This window comes from Cryptomeria japonica, chromosome 7 (assembly GCF_030272615.1).
Source record: "Cryptomeria japonica chromosome 7, Sugi_1.0, whole genome shotgun sequence".
Taxonomy (NCBI): domain Eukaryota; kingdom Viridiplantae; phylum Streptophyta; class Pinopsida; order Cupressales; family Cupressaceae; genus Cryptomeria; species Cryptomeria japonica.
In genome coordinates, this window is record NC_081411.1 from 194854141 (window position 1) to 194868491 (window position 14351).

The window sequence follows — 14351 nt, forward strand, 5'->3', positions numbered from 1 at the left end:
TGCTCTTCCTCTCTATGGTATAATGGCTCTTAGATATTGCGCTCGCAACCTGCAAGTGGCACAAAGATTCACAGTTTGTGATTGTTGAAAATGGAGATTGAATGCTCAATTTATAGATTTTTGTAGAAGATTGATTGAAAAGTGGAACAGATTAATCAAGAGGTGGAACTCAGGTGAGCTCACATGAAAATTGATAGTTGAACTGTTGATTTGGAGGTGAAACTGAATAGATTAAATGAGTCAACTGGTTGAGAAAAAGCCAACTGAAGGAAGAAAAAGGATGATTGGAGGAAATTAAGAAGATGACAAAGAAAGCTTTATTTAGTAAAAGCTAACTAAAAGATGAAAATAGAGATTGGAGAGATAAATGATTTAATTGATTAATTGATTGAATTAATTAATTTAGCATGTGCTTTCACTTTGACTTAGATTTTCGATTTAATCTTTGCATGAGATTTAATTCAAATAATTGAATTTATTTTTAATTCAATTTAGTATTTGAATATATTTTAAACTTGACTTTGATTTTCAATTTGATTTTTCAAATCATGCATATGTAATTGAATTTGGAAATTTTCAATTTGATTTTTGAAATCATGCACATGTAATTGAATTTGGAAGAAATTAGAAATTAAATGAAATTAGAATTTGGGGATTTGGAATTGAATAATTAATTAGTTAATTAAATAATTTAAAGAAACTATTTAATTATTTAGAAATGGACTTTAATTAAATAATAAAGATTATTTAAATTAAAGGATTAAATCACAATTAATTAAATAATAAATATTTAATTAATATTTAGAAAAGGGTTGAACGATTTATTGATTAGAGATAGAAATTGAAAATTAATATATTTAAATAATAAAGATTATTTAAATTGGGGAATTAATCAGAATTAATTAAATAATAAATATTTAATTAACATTAGAAAATGGTTAAAATGATTAAATGATGACAGAATAAGAAATAGAATGATTAGTAAGATTATGAGGAAATATGAAATTAGAAGAATAAGATTAATTAACTTAATTAAATAATTATAGAATTATTTAATCAATTAGAGGAATAGTTAGTACATGATCAATAGGACATTTTTGGGTGTCTACACTTAGACCTTTAAACTGGTTGATATAAGTCTGAAGTTTTGTTTCCTTGAATTCATCATCCCCTTCATAGATTGTATGCAATTTCAACCATACTTAGCTATTTTATAGTACATCACTTCACATACTTAGAATTAGTCAAACCACAAATAATATCATTCCTAGCCCTATCATTATTCTCAAAAGCTTTCTTACCAGCCTGATCATTTAAGGAATTCTCAAGAAACTCATAACTATCTATAACAAATTTGAAAACCTCAAAACCTAAAGCCATCAAGTAGGACTCCATCCTTCCACTCCAAAAAGAATAATTAGATCCATCAAACAAAGGTGCATAATTTAAATACAAACCTTCTTGATCAATTGAGTGCTCCATCTTGGATCTGCCTCAAGTTATTAAACTTTATCCAAGTAACATTGTCGTGATACCAATTGAAGGGAACACAATATACTAAGGGGAGGGTGAATCTATATATCCAATTTTCACTCTATATTAATATTAATTACCATAAATAACTTCTCCAATCAATAAACAAGAATCACTAGATCTACTTATCCTAAATTCATCAATTGTGCAATAATTAAAGACATATAAACCAACACACATTCATACAATTAAAACCAAATATATGTGAAAACCTAGGATGGGAGAAATTACTATGAGAAAAACTTTGTATATCTATTGCCCAAATATAGCCTCACAAAATGCTAAATCACTTAGAAAGATATAGTAGGCACCAACCTATGAGGACACTAATCCCTTTAATGTATTTGTGAGCACCAACCTACTAGATACACCAATCTCATATGCATAGGTTTGAGCAACAAATCAATATCTAGGACCTCAATCTTAACAATATGAATGATATGATTTTAGGACCTTCAACTTTAACATATAGCTTGCCTCTACTCTAATCAACCTAATTCTCCAATTTCCAAGATATGAACTTTTATCCTCATAATTGCATAGATAAATGAACCTAGGGAACTTATATATGTGTGTCATAACTACAATTAAAATTACAAATGAGCCTAATACATAGCTAATCATCTACAAGTTGTCCACACAACTCTTCACCAAACATGTATTATGCCAAGTCCAATTATCCCACACACTTCCCAAACTAGAGTAACATTCAAAATGCTCCACAAGGTAGCTTAAGTGGGTTCAAAAGGTTGTTCATGTGTAATATTTGGTGGACACTCATGTTACACTTCATCTACAAGTTGGCCTCATCAAACATGTAATACGTTTGGCCCAAGAAGCTCACACATAGTTCCACACAAGGAAGCACATCATGCAAATCTTATTGAGGACCAATGTGATTATAAGAAACATCCACCCTTAATCTTTGACAAAATACACACTAAACACCTACCGCATCATTTTGGAACATGAACAAGGTTTGTTAGCAACACAATACTCAAACTGGTGAAACAAGCATTTTTTCTATATACCATAAAAAATGATGATGAAAACTATTATAAACCATAAAGATCCAACCACAAACAATCTAACTCCTACAATAAAAAAACATTCACCAATACCAATAAAGATACCTAAGAACATGCAAATCCACAAAATAGACAATATTACCATGCACATGCCAAGATATATTTGCTCTTAGATTTTATGTGTGCACAAGAGCTCAACAAAGAATGGATTTTGATTGAAGTAGCTTGATCACAAGAAGACTTGATTGCATAAGTGTTGATTAACTGATTAGGGTTGATAATGAAGGAAGTATCCTCTGATATAGAAAACACTTTAGGAAATGGAGGGATAAGATTAAAAGGTGAAGAGGATAAATGGTCAGGTAGGATTAAAGGTAGGTAGAAGAAGTAATAAAATAATGAAGGGGGTAGGTAGGTAGGAGAGGATTAAGAGATAAGTGACATGTGTCATTGAAGGAAAAAGATAATGAATTAATTGAATAAATAAAAAATTATTTAATTAATAGAAGAAGTGGGACCAATTAATAAATAAAGTATTTATTTAATTTAGGAAAAGGATAATTTAAATAAATAAAAGTATTTATTTTAATGAGGAAAGGCTTAGAAGAGGACAAATGAATTAATTAAATAAATAAAGATTTATTTAATTAATAGAAGACTTGGGATAAAATATTTATTTAATTAGACAAGACAATTTTTTGTGTGTACATTTTGCCCCTCTTTGAGACAATCCAGCTTATCGCATTGGCTCAAAGAAGATAAGATAAACTGATACAAAGTTTCCCCATGAAGGGAATGATATGCCCCCTTGAGAGATTGGATGAAAATGTTTGAAAAGATCATAGACAATCTCTTGATAAGAAAGAAAGGCTGGAAAGACTCACAAGATAGGTACTGACTCGAGGAGAAAGGACTGACACGAGAGACAAGGAATAAGTAGCCTATATGTATAGGCCATAAGGAAAACATCCTCATTTGCATCCACAACACTTAGAAGTTTAGATCACTAAGAGCTTAGAGAGAAGTCAACAGAGTAGGAGAGATGGTAGATAGGCTACATAGTTTTGATCATAGGCTACATGGGTGAGCCAGTATGTACCTAGACCTCACTTGTATGTTTTTGCATTTATTGCTTTAATTAATGCACTTTAGGATAGTTAAACAAAAACGTAGAATCGGTATTGTAGTCCAAAATGTGTCTATGCTAGGGTTTGTCCACATCTAGGATAAATGGTCATGTCTAGGTCATCTTCCGGCGCGTCTATGACTGTAATCATGTTTATGCAAGAATATGGACATGTCTGTGATAAATAGGTGCATCTGCATCTAGAACTTTTGTTTATGCCTAAGAGAGCCACGTCTATGATAAACAATCGCATTTGTGAGATAAAAGTGCGTATATGTTAGACAGTGTTGCATATGTGCTAAGAAAGCACATTTATGTTGTAAAACACGTATAGGTAGTGTAAAAGCGCATCTTCATAGCATAAATGCATCTGTGTTTAGGATTGGCAAACTTAATAGTTCTATGATGAACATACGTTGTTAATTGAAAAAATTGTGGAGAGGATTCACTCAACAGGTGCCCTATGAAAGACAATTGAATGATAGGCTAGAATTGACAATTATGTGATAAACATACTTTCCCAATTAGATAAGCTGCTAAGAGGAATCACTCAACAATTGCCCTAAAACAAGTAAGTTTGTTGATCTAAAAATAGGATAAGTCATCAAATTGATAAAATCCAGTGAGTGCTCTATCAAAATAGGATCAAGTGCAATGTGATAAACATATACACTAGGATGCAACACCATGTGATAAACATAAGCACTATGATAGAAGTAGCACTATTTGATGAACATTAGTACCACTAGGATTGACATGATTAATTTGAATGCATGCAAGAGTACTTACCCCAGATAGAGTCTAGAGAAATTTCCCGTAACTCAGAGATTGCGACCAAAGTTGACCTTTGAGGAACATGCTGCTATTGAGCCTATGGGCTTAAGACATGTGCTATACATGCCAGAGATTAGAATGAACACCAGATTGTAGACTGCTCTTGCAGAGAGATGGCACTTAGAGATATGCACGTTTCATTTGTTGATTGGTGAGATGTCAGTCACTTTAGAGGATGCATAAAGGATACTAAGAGTTTCGATCCATGGGGATCTCATAGTTTATGACCGAGAGGGAGACAAGGATGCACTCCAAGAGTCTTTGTAGACCCAAATTCAAAATTGAGATTGGGACACCTAAGCTGGGATGCTATGCATTCCAATGGATAGAGGTTAGCATCTATTGTGGGAGGGATGATCAACGGATTCTTATGTCCTGATAGGGCTACACGAGGGTTAGTTATCGGATGGGAGAGGACTTTGGAGATCCTCATCATAGAGCACAAAAGATTCGCATTAGGGGCATGCATTTTGGCACATTTATATCATGAGTTGCACCAATTTATTTACTTCAGTGGCTGCAGATTGGAGTGTGGGGTTACACTTCTACAGGTATCAACATATGAGCATATTGTTGTGATTAGGCCTATTCACTTCAAATTCAGAGGACACGGGAAGTCCTATACACATTTATATAGCATGATTACTTCCCAGCCACGGATTGGGAAGAAAGATTATTGGTGGCAAGTTATAGATGATATTGATAGTGTTATATGGAGGTCGTACTAAGACTGCGAGGCCTAGGAGGAGGATGCTACATAGCTGCCATTTTGTTTCAAGAGTAGATATCTAATTGGGTGAAATCCATACCATTTGGATAGACACTTGATCAATAGGGTATGTAGGAAGTTTGGCCATCAACAAAGGATGTCACGAGGGTTGGGTGAGTTTTCCTGGACAGTTAGGGAGTAGAGCCACTGGGGACCAATTTTGTCATATTCTGCAGTAGTTACACAGTTTGAGCTAATGGTACCAATATCATGGTATATTTTGGCAAATATTGTTGATGTGGGATTTTTTTTAGACTCACAAATATAGTAGAGCCCATTCTTGCAACAAAGGAGGAGGAGGATTATGAGGATGGGGGTGGAGGTCAATGGAGGAGGAAAAGGAGAGGGGGAGCTCGGAGGATGGTGAGAGGAAGAGGTGGATCCAAGGATGGAGGGAGGGTTGATGGTGTTGAGGGAGGTGGAGAGGTAGGGTAGGGAGTCAAACCATCAAGGCCACCCAGGGGAAGAGGAGGATAGGTGTTATAGGTTGCAACCTAGGTACAAAGATAGGATGCCCCACAATAGGGAAGGCATGAGGAGGGTGCACAAGGGGGAGATGAGGAAGAAAATGAGCTACTCATGTTGAAAGAGCTCACACAAGGTTAGGTCAATGAGATTGATAATCTCAAGAGGGATGTGACTTGGTTGAGGCGACAGCTAGCAGATGCAGTGGGAGAGAGACGAAGCCATATAAAGATATACGATAGCTAAGGAGACCATACGAGTTTCTAGAGCTACAGCCACATGTGACACTACAATAGGATTGGCTTTTTGCCTCCAAGAAGGTCATGAGATAGCCTACTGGAGGAACCTCTATAAGCAGCAGTACCTCTAGAGCTGAGGGTAGAGAGCTATAGGAGAGCTTTGCGCTCTATGACTACTGGCCAAGATAGGAGGGGAGCATCTAGTGCTAGAGTCATGGGTCCACCTGCACCACCAAGGGGAGGAGGGGAGCATCTAGTGGTGGATTCATGGGTCCACTCACACAACCAAGTGGAGGAGGGGACATACGAGGTGATCCAGGGGCGCGTACTTCAAGTACTCAGATTCCACTGAGGCCAGACGAATCTGAGGGAGAGTCATCATCATAGCTCTCGAGGATCCCATTTTTGTATCAATTTTTATATGATGATATAGACACCTTTAGGTGATTTTGTAGCCATATGAGATTTTGACATCATTGTATCATGACACTGATATTATTTTTTGATATATATATGAGATGATTGATCCTTGCGGCAACTATATGCATGTGTTCCTATGTGATGTTTCTATATGCTTTAATGATTATGTGATATGATATAATGATTCTATTATGATGATGCATGTCGCATGTTTTATTCTGATGTGATGATTCTTTATGATACTTAATGAGATGGATATGTACATGATGAAATGCAATATATTTTTGTTCTTTTCTATATTTATATGCATTCTATGCAAAAATGCACATAAATGTATGCTTATGATTTATTTACATGATGAGATGCATGATATGTTATTTTTGTTTTTTTTATGTTTTATATGAAAATGTAGATGCTAGTCAGTGATACATGCAAGATGTGATGCTATAATGATTTCTAAATGCATGTGTATTATATGCTAACATGTAATGATGTAGGTGAAAGCTATATGAAATGCAGATATTTTTGGTGTGTCATTATACTCAGTCATATGACAGAAGGCTACATGAACTTAGGAAAGGATAGTGGAAAAGCGGGATGGAAGGTAGAAAATATGGAAGTGAAAGAGCTTCTAGTGTTATTATCATCATTGAGGTTTATTATGGCAAGTAGGTTATGACCATATAGGTATAGGCTTGACCTATAAAATCATTGTACCCATTTGCATGGAGATCAGATAGTCGCAAACAAGGAATGCCCCAGTTCACACTAGACTCATAGTGTCCTCGTATCCTTGGACAAGCCATGGCATTACTAAGACACAATCCATAGACAACAAAAAAGATGAACATACCCCATCCTCTCCTTTCTAGTCAAATACATCCTGGAGATAGTATCTCTAGTCAAAGATATCCTAGAAAAACTAAAAGACATGTCACCAAAAGATGAAATTGGAAGAAAACCAAGACTTGACACCAACGCATAATGAAATCCTCAATTTGTTTGTGCTTCTTTCCACATATATTAACATGTTTGATTTGGTCACAATGTTGTTATCCTGATAAAGGACAAATTATGTTGAAAACCATGTTGTCGCCAAAGTCTGTTGAAAGATTTAATTTTTTGAAAGCCCACTGCTACTTGTGTCTCATTTGAAACTGACTGAATCCATGAAACTGATACTTTATTGTGAAGAAGAATGGAAGTTTATTGCGAAACAACGATGCAAGTGATCTTTTATTACAAATTGTGCATGAAAAGAAGGAAGAATGAAAAGATGATGCTCCTCAAAACATGTGATGCTCAAGGTACCACTTCCATCACTAGATTTAGGATTTTGCCCTAGTTATAGATTGGACCTAATTTATCATGGAAAGAAAGGGTGAAAAGGGAGGTTTATTATGAATGGCTAACCAATCTTAAGTAGATCAATAACAAGCCATTATGGGAATGGGTAAATTTATTATGGGATGGTAGGTTGTGAGTATGTGCAAAGTAAAACAATGAGATTGAATCCCAAAGGAGAGAAGAGCAATGTCTCTACACATGGCATCGGTAACCCAGTTTTCACCATGGTACTTGCCCAGGGCGCCACCCAAGTGGTTTTCACTATTGGACGGATTTATTTCTCTTTACTTTTTTTTTTTTTTTTTTTTGTGTCACAAGGAACCTATTTGTCAATTTTTCACCAAGTAACAATTTTTAAATTTTTATGATTTTTTTGTATTTTTTATATTTTTTTATTTTTTTGTATTTCTGATAATGGGATATTCTGAAAAACTATGTGTAAAACCTATGAAGGTGCAAGTTGTTTATCAGATCCTCCAAAGGTTCTCCATCTGGTGTTGAGAGTTGATATGCACCTGATCCATAGATTGTTGTGATGATGTAAGGACCAAGCCAATTTGGTTCAAACTTGCCTTTCTTTTCTCTATCTTGCTAGTTTTTAGGATTTTCCCTGATAACTAAGTCACCTAGATCAAATGTGCAAGGCTTTATCTTATAATTGTAGATTTGACTCATTCTTTGTTGATATGCTTTGAGATTGTTGAAAATAGTTTGTCTATGCTCATCCAATAATTCTGGATCTTGTAAGTGGGAGACCCTGTAATCTTCATCATTGATTAGATTGCGCAAAGAGACTCTTAGGGATGGTAACTCAACCTCAATAGGCAAGATAGCTTCAACGTCATAAAAAAGTGAATAAGGTGTAGCTCCAGTAGGTGTGCGAACATTTGTGTGGTAGGCCCAAAGTGTGGGTTTGAGTTGAATATGTCAGTTATGGCTAGCATCATCGACTATCTTTTTAAGGATTTTGAGGATAGTTTTATTAGACGACTCATCTTGACCATTACCTTGGGGGTAATATGGAGTGAAAAAGAGATGATGAATATGGAAATGATCACAAATCTCACATACATCATGGTTTTTGAAAGGATGTCCATTACCTATGACAATGGAAAGGGGAACACCATAGCGGCAAATGATATAATTAAGGATAAAAGTTGCAATTTTATTTCTGGTAACTTGGGTGAGAGGAACGACTTCAATCTATTTTATAAAATATTATGTGGTTGTGATAATGAATTTATGGCCATTGGAAGAGGGAGGGTGAATCTTACCTACAAGGTCGAGTCACCATTGGCAAAAGGGCCACAGAGAAGAAATTCGTTGAAGTTCTTGCACTGGTGCATGAATAAGGTCTCCATGAATCTGACACTGCTTACACTTTCTGACAAACTGAGATGATTCTTTTTCCATAGTAGGCCAATAGTATTGAAGAAGTCATCGGTGAGGAGGGACCTCAAAGAGATCAATTCAAACCAATCAACAAGAGCACACACAATGAAAACACAAAGATATGATGGAGGCAATGTAGAACAGATTGTTTGATTGCATGAAATTTGATTACATCCAATCAGTAACAACCAAGTTACAGCATACCATCTCATAGGCCTGGTAGGATAGGTCACAACCGGGACCTTGAATCTTATTATCTATCTTCTACGCATAGTCTAGCTACTTGATTCTCTCCTTGATTAAATTCTAATGCGTAATTACAAATATATATATCCAAAGGATCCAGTAGGCCCAAAAGGGATCAAAATCTGAAGAACAAGACCTAACATGCAAAATAAACAAGGTCGGCCTCCGCCAAGAGATTCCTCCAGAAAATTCAAAGGATGAAACGTAGATCACAAGTAAAGGTCAGCCACATGCCAAGGAACATCAAAATCAATGCCCAAGGCTTTGTAAGCTTTGGAATGGTTCTGATAGATCATCAAAATAGGTCTAGGCAGCTGGTAACACAGGAATAACTAGTAACAAGAAACTGTCATAGAAACCGGTAGCAATATCTTGTCAAAAAATGATCCAAATGTGATGTGGTTTTGAAGCAAGTAGGATGATCAAGTCTTAAAGTATAATCCAACTCCATAGGGTGTGGTGAGCCAAAATTGGGACACATAGAAAGGAAAACTAAAACTACAAGTTACAGAAAACAAAACAGAAAGGAAAAAAAAATTTGGTTGATGCAAGATTGTAATGAATCGGGGATGCTCCTGCATCAAGTATCCTGTCCTCATCAATTTGTTGGCTAAGGTTGGACTACTAGAGTGAGCACCACATATACCTTTGTGAACCTCATGTAATGTAATTTGAGCTTCATCACTTTCTAAGCATCTAAAAAGAGTACCATCTAGATCCAGACAATAAAGGGTATCGGCTAAGATGACATATTGGGAGGATTGACGAATGAAGGTACGATGTTGATTCTTGGAAAGGTCAAGTGGAAGGATATTATCATGGAGGTAAGTGAAAATGGCACCATGCAAAGGGGAATCAGGACCAACCAGCAACACATATCATCTCAGCGAGAGTAATTTCATACAAGGGAACCAAAGATTATCCACCAATAACTCATAGAGGGTCTCATTTTGAGGCATATGGATCAATGAAGCAATGGTAGCCATGGCATCTGTAGCTCGATTGTTGTCCCTTGGAATTTGTTCAAAGATTATCTACATGAAATATTTCTTGAGATTGTCCACCATTTTCTTGTATGGCATTAACTTTTCATCTTTAGTCAGATAATCATCATTTGCTTAACCAATTACAAGTTGAGTGTCCCCAAAAACATGAAGTTCCTAGATCTTTCACTCAACTGCAACTCATAGTCTCGTTGTTAATGCTTCATATTCTACTATGTTATTGGTGCAATAGAATGACTAGCTATATGACTTAGGAATGGAGTCCTCTTGAGGTGTGATGAAGACGATACTAGCTCCTGTGCCATGCTACGTGTATGAACCATTGAAATATAATTGCTAAGGCTTTGCATTTGTCACTATGAGAATGGATTCATCTGGGAATTCCAAGACAATAGGAGTGCCATTAATCATAGGTGCATCTACCATTTGATCTGCAATATCCTGTCCTTTCATTGATTTCTCATCCATATATTCAATGTTGAACTCACACAGAATTATAACCCATTTAGCTAATTTGTCAGTGAGTGTTATCTTATTAAGAAGATATTTGAGTAGATCTATCCTTGTAATGAGCTTTGTTTTATGTAATATCATAATTTATGCAACGCAAAAACCACAAAAAGACATGCACGCTCAATCGGTATATAGTTAGTCTCATAGCCAACTAATGTGTGGCTGATATAGTATATTGGCCTTTTCTTGCCTTCATTGTCTTATTGTGCCAAGAGTGCCCCCAATGTTGTTTGTGTAGCTGATATGTATAGTAGTAGGGGTTTTCCTAGGATAGATGACATCAATATTGGTGGATTCAAAAGATAGCCTTTGAGAATTTAAAAATCATGTTGACACTTATCATCCCATTTCAACTTGATATTCTTATGAAGGAGGTGTTGAAAAGGATGACATTTATGTGCCAGTTGTGCAATAAATCTATGTATCGATTGAAGTCTTCCCTATAAAGACTGAAGTTGACTAATATTCTTTGGTGGTGGCATCTCTAATATAGCTCTGACTTTGGCTAGATTTGTTAGGGTAACCGATGAACAATTGAGAAGGGTGGGTGAATCAATTGTTAATAGATTATAATATTTAATCCAATTAATAACCTTTAACCAGATTAAGTACCGGTAAAGAAGAAACAGATACCGGTAAATAATGCAACTTAACAATTAAACACATAATCAATGCAAAGCAACCATACCACATAACACCATGATTTCTACGTAGGAAACTTGGAAAGGGAAAAACCACGGTGGGAAGCCTACCCATAGTCAGATGATACTTCTGTAGAAAGTATGTGTTACAATGAGGGGCCTACAAATGCAGGAAGGCACACTTCCTAGAGTGTAGTGCTCATTACAAAAGAGTCTCATTGACTACAGAGAGGCAACAACCATCTCAAGATAAATGAACAACAATCCAATAGAGTGAAATACTAGAGATAGCGTCTACCATTCATGATTACAGTCTCGATTAAGCTCATTACCAGAGGCCTTTGACCTCTTCCTTAATCCCAATTCAATCACCTATGATCGAACAAATCTCCTTCGCATATGATATTACATTCCAAGACTACAAAACTATACAATGAGATCTTACATCATTTTATACCAACCCTAAGGCCTAAACCAATTAGGTCAGCCACCTAAAAGATATTACATTAAGATCATTACATAAATGTAAATTACAATGATATCCCATGTCGTCTTAAGACCAAAACAACAATAAAAAATCCATAAAACATCTCGAAACATCCTGGTGACATGTAGAGTACACGTTAGCATTATACCGGTCCATAACCTAGATAGGTACCGGACCTATTTAGGGTCCACCATGCTAAAGCAATGTCTTCAAGCAGTTGAACCATGATCAAAGAACATCTTTAGCATCCTGAAATCCATCTAGAAGCTGCACCAACACCAATTATGCATCTTGTCAAGATTCCTCAATAAAAGCTCTATCAGTAAAGCCTTAAACCAATGTTGGTAAGGGTTTACAAGAGTGTATGATATAATTTGATTACCAAATCAATACCAACTGACCAAAAAATACTCTAGAAGCACATACCACATGTAACCAAACATATTCCATAGATCCAAACCTATCGAAAGTGTCCAATAGATAGTCTCTTCTGTCAGTAACACTAGATCTTCAATTGGTAAGCAAAACCTATCTACCCGTAACCAACCATAATAGCTTGTGTTGACATCAATGACAAAACATGAATGCAACACATAATCAATTCATCCATAATGCCAACAATCTCCCCCTCTAGTATTGATGGCAACACTAGATGTGAAAAACATCTAAAAACCAAGAAAAGCTAAACAAGTCTCCCCTGTGGAAGACAACCAACAATCTCCTGAATATCAATAGCTCTCCCCCTTGTGAATGATATCTCTGAATTTATTTTTCACATCACTATCACTCCCCCTTTGACATCAATGCTAGAAATATGACAAAAATATCAAAGAAATAATGTAAACCTTTGAATCTCAAAGCTGACTACTCCCCCTGAGTAGTAGCACAACTCATCAGTGCCGGAATGAATAATGTCTCTAATAATGCATGTCAGACTAATGACCAACTGCATCAATCAAGTACTGTCGGAGAGGCAGAAACCCCTAACCTGTCTCTCAAATACTCAAATGATTCCTTAAATAGTGGTTTAGTGAATATATCTACCATTTGTTCTTTAGTGTTCACATAAACCAATTTGACTTCCTTCACTTCTACCTTGTCCTTAAGAAAGTTATACTTTATTGATATATGCTTAGTCTTAGAGTGAAATACCGAATTTTTAGACATGTCAATAGCTATAGAGTTATCATAATAGATAACTATCGATTCACTACAATTTACCTCGATATCCTTCAACATTTGCTTCATCCACAAGACTTGAGTGCAATTAGTTGTTGCTGCAACATACTTAGCTTCTGCGGTAGATAAAGAAATGCATGAGTGTTTTTTGCTAATCCATGAAACCAGTTTATTTCCAAGAAAGAAATCTCTACCAAAAGTACTCTTCATGTCATCAGTATCTCCTGCCCAATCTGAGTCAGTATATGCACATAAAGTGAAATCATCATTTTTAGAATACCATAAACCATATTATGTTGTTCCTTGCAAATACCGGAATATCCTCTTTACTGCACATTCATGATTTTCATTAGGATTACTTTGATATTTTGAAATAATACTTACTGCATTCATAATATTCGGTCTAGTCTGAGTTAAATATAATAGACCACCAATCACAGACTTACACCTTGTCGTATTTATTGGTGTAGAAGTATCGTTGATAGATAATTTCTCACTTGTCACCATAGGAGTACTTACCGGTTTGGAATTATCCATACCAAACTTCTTCAACAATTCCCTTAGATACTTAGTTTGACAGATAAAAATCCCTTTTTCAGTTTGAGTAATCTGTAAACCTAAGAAAAATTTCATCTCACCAATAATGGACATTTCAAATCTGTTCTTCATATTGTTAGCAAATTCCAAGAACAATTTACCTTCTCCAAAAATGATATCATCAACAAATACTTCAATAATCAGAATATCATTGTCAATGAACATAATATAAATTACTATCAGCACTGCCTTTAGTAAAACCAAGCTTCAAAAGATATTTATCCAACCTTGCATACCAAGCTCTAGGAGCCTGTTCCAAACCATATAAAGCTTTCTTCAATCTGCAAACCATATATTTATCATCTGTCAGTGAAAAACCATTAGGTTGCACAATGTAAACTTCTTCCTCAAGTTCACCATTCAAAAATATACATTTAACATCTATTTGATAAACCTTATAGTTCTTATAAGTTGCATAGGCAATAAATAGTCTAACAGCTTCAATTCTAGCTACAGGTGCAAATGTCTCACCGTAATCAATTCCTTCAATTTGAGAATATCCTTTACAAACCAATCTAGCCTTGTTTCTTA